This window comes from Leguminivora glycinivorella, chromosome 13 (genome assembly GCF_023078275.1).
Source record: "Leguminivora glycinivorella isolate SPB_JAAS2020 chromosome 13, LegGlyc_1.1, whole genome shotgun sequence".
Lineage (NCBI taxonomy): Eukaryota > Metazoa > Arthropoda > Insecta > Lepidoptera > Tortricidae > Leguminivora > Leguminivora glycinivorella.
The window spans coordinates 20,981,163-20,985,449 of NC_062983.1; positions in this window are offsets into that span (position 1 = coordinate 20,981,163).

Sequence of the window (4,287 nt, forward strand, 5' to 3'; positions counted from 1 at the left end):
GTAATTTGACCTTGAATAAAGTCAAATTAACTGCTTTAAAATTGATAAAAGTAGGTGAATCTAGTAATAAAGATGATTTACCACCTGTGGAACTACTGAAAGCAGTGATAAACGCATTTTTTGCGTTCTAGTTTCCTCGCTATAGTGAGGGGAAAAGTTTTGTGTTACACTCGGGTGCAAATGTATTTTACTTCTCGTGTGTTAAAAAACTCGCAAGTTCAGGATTCTATTCTCGAACCACTCGCTTCGCTCGTGGTTCAACTATAGAATCCTTTCACTTGCTCGTTTTTCAATTCCACACTCGGCGTTAAAATACAACTTTGCCCCCTTGTATAACAAATAACTATAAAATTCATCCCGATGTTTCAAACACTTTACAGCGTTCGTGGTCAACGGGTGTGAGGAAAAATTACAATGTGCAAAAGCTACCCATATTCTTGTATATAACCATTTAGTTGTTGAAGAAAAACATTCACACAACAATAACATAGGTCGACCAGCTCAGTAAATGCAATACTTTACTAATACTATGCCAACACTATGACCTATGTATAATGTATTATACCAGACGTGTAATATTTTATTTTATCAACAAAGGCATAATAAAGGATTGTATTGTATTTTTGTATGAAAATAAAAAATAGGAAAGCAATATAGTAATAGTCAAATATTCCATTAAAAAAAAAAAACTTAATAAATCCATAAAAGTTCAAATGATTAAAAAAAACTGCGGACTCGAACCCACGATCTTCTGCATCATAGTCGGTCGTTTGACCGAGACGCCATTTCGATTTACATTAGCAGTGTCGAAATACACGATATGTATCTTTGTTGACAAAATGCGTCATTATTTCTGAGTCTGCTTGAGTTAACTAAACCAATATCTTTAAATAATTACTTGTCAAGAGCCAAATGTCACTGATGACAATGTCAACTAAAAATGCGCGAAATATGACGGCTCTGTGTCTGTACACAAAATTTGGCACGCACATTTACGTAAAATTAATAAAAAATTCACATGGATTTGTCCATGATTTCTGTATGAAACAATGTATTTCATTCACTACCGCGACGACGGATAATGTATAGTAGATGTATGCGCATATTTTTATTTAGTTGTAGTGTGCGGTGACTAAATAAATGGTAGATGTTTTTTGTATGGAAAGCGAGCCACCTTAAATTTAGAATTGAAAAATCTCAGTACCCATATAAATACAATTAAAACTTCAATAAAATTAAATAAACAACTATAAAACTATCACATAGTTTATTTGCCTAACATAGCAGAAAGACCATTTTATATGTCTGTCCATCCAAATATCTTCAAAAGGGAAGTAGACTGTTCTTAAAATAAAATATTTTATACCATGCACGAAATAAAGCAATAGATATTAGAAAAACATTGACAGAAGTTATTTTTAAATCGAATTTCTATTTAATAAGTCAGGTAGAAATATATAAAGTAACTGAAATGACCGTGACGTCACTTACGCCGTGTCTTGCGTGGGCGACGGTCGCGCGACCGTCGCCATCGCGTCTCATACTTCCATATCGATAAGGTTTGATTTCGTATGCGTCGCATCGCCGTCGCGCGACCATCGCGCGACCGTCGCCCACGCAAGCTACGGCGTTAATTCGATTTCATATGAATTCCATGTTAGCAAGTCGTTTTGACAGTTCTTAAAAAGAAGCTGATTTGACTAGGAGGCACAGCCTAATGTACTGACATACAGTGTAGCGCGAAAAGTGTTTCCTTCGCATTTTTCCGGAAACGTTCGTATTTGTAATGCTAGTTCCGTCAATGTCAGTACATCTTGTACTGAGACCGACTGAAATAGCATGACACGTTCGTACGTTTCTATAACAATACGAAGACAATTTTTTTCGCACTACATCTGTACATAAGAATAGTGTCAAAAGTGGGAAAACTTGACATATAAAATAATGTTTCTGGATATATAAGTATATACAAAGACCTATATAACTCCATCTAGACGGATAAAGTCTAAGAAAAAAACGTACCTCAGTACCATATAGATAAAGCAGTGCTGACCTAGATGGCGTTACACCTTTGGGGTAGGCTCAGCTAGATGGCGCTAATATAAAAATTTGACATTTTAAAACATATCAAGCTCAGAATATGGGCCAAATTGTCAAAACTGAGGTTCAAAAGTTTTAAGCCTGTGTGGAGAGATGGCAGTCTATGCACTGTGATTACACATTTTGCTTTGACAGTAACGCTCTTTAATACTCGATCCTCTTTGGTATATAGGAAAAGATTGTCACAATATAGGTATGTGCCAAATATTACTCACTAAGGGCCAGTTGCATCAACCAAGTTTGACATACACTTCATCGTCAAGCAGCTGACGTCTATGGAACTTCCCATACAATAAAATTTAACGAACGCTTTAACGGTGACAGACGGTTTGATGCAACCGGCCCTTAAACATGTTTCGTGCTAAAACTTCATAATTTGATTATTAACCCCCGACGAAAAAACGACGGGGTGTTTGTAAGTATGACGTGTCTCTCTGTCTGTGTGTGTGTCTGTATGTGGCATCGTAGCTCCCGAACGGATGAACCGATTTCGATTTAGTTTTTGTTGTTTGAAAGCTGAGTTAGTCGGGAGTGTTCTTAGCCATGTTTTATGAAAATCGGCCCACTATGTCGCGGTCGGGGGTTTTTCAAAATTTTAATTTTGTGGTTAGGTTATTTGTATATTAATATGTATATAATAGTGGAATCTTGGCCTACATTAGTGTTGGCAAGAGCAAAGAATAGAGTTTACTGCTTGGCAAAAAAATAAAAGAATTTAAAAAAGTGGCAAAATCGTATTGTCGTCCTGTTCTCTCTCACACATTGAAAGTGATGATACTACAATGTTGCCACTTTTCAATTTCTCTTTTGTGCCAGACTTTAAAAATTATAAATGGGCTTACTGGCCACAGACTAGCCGAGGCGAAGACGTGGCCTAAGATGGAGCTCGCCCAGAAGGTACTAGTTCACGCTTGATTTGAAGGTCGCCGGGTTATAAGAGCTAGGAAATATAGACTGCAGAAGAGGGACAAAAAATGCCACTAATTTTGAATAAAATAGATGTTTTAACTATAAAGACTGACTGAGACTCATACATATTTAAAAATATTTTAAGCGGGTTACTCACGTATTAAGTCGATATAACCCGCAATACGTGAGTAACCCGCTTAAAATATTTTTAACCCGCTTAAAATATTTTTAAAAATAGATGTTGATAAAACAGTCAGACTTTTAGAGCAAACAATAATGTGAATACATTATTGTATCCCAGTGCATTAAATAAAATTGTCAGGAACATTTTAAATGGAAAGAAATCGTTTGAATGTACTTCTCTGTTTCTTTATGATGTGTTAAAATATGATCAATAATTTAGAAAAAAAATCATAGCGTACTGTCTATAACGCTCTCTTTGGCTCTTCGAGATTTGTGTATTATTAAGTAAAAAGTGTTAGTTATTTAGTTGACATCATTCAACAAAAGTGCTGCCTGGTACAGTCGAGTTAATAAATATGCGTACATTTTTTTCACCTTATTCAATGTTTGCATTTACACCGAGAACCCGCCTGGCGGGCACTCGTAAACTTTTCTCAGAGTGCCAGAGTCATACAAGTGGGTGGTTATAAATTACGACCGGTTTTTGTACTTTTTGTCTGGCAGTGAATGTGTTAAGGTGAAGAAATGTACACATATTTACGAAATCGACTGTACCTAGTAAGTAAATGTAGCAGTCGATTTTTTCAAATCACAGCTACATTGTAGATTATTGGTTTAAAATTATTTAACTATATCGATTTCGCAGTACATAATCGGTTTTCAAGCCTTATGATTAGGACAAGGCAACGTTATCTGGGTAACTAAGTCTTAGTATATATACTTTTTTTTTTAACTAGCCTATAATGGTGTCCCCCTGCTGGGCAAAGGCCTCTCCCCTTGACCTCCATGACTCCCGGTTGAGTGCCTCTTCCGGCCAGTTAGTGAGAAAGGTGTTTTAAAAGTGGAAAATGTCTGCCTTGAGTGAGACTGGTACTCTTGAGAGCGGAGTATCGATTCAGAGGCCGTGAGTTCAAGCCTCATCCGAGGCAAACATTTTCCACTTTTAAATTTATTCAAAGCCTAGTGGCATCGATTGCAGACGTTTCTACTAATCAGAAGTTAAAAGTTAACCCCCTTATTCATAAACGTACTCTAAAGTTATCAAGCCGATAAAGTTCGTTTGTCCCTTTCCGACTCATTGGTGTGATAGAAAAG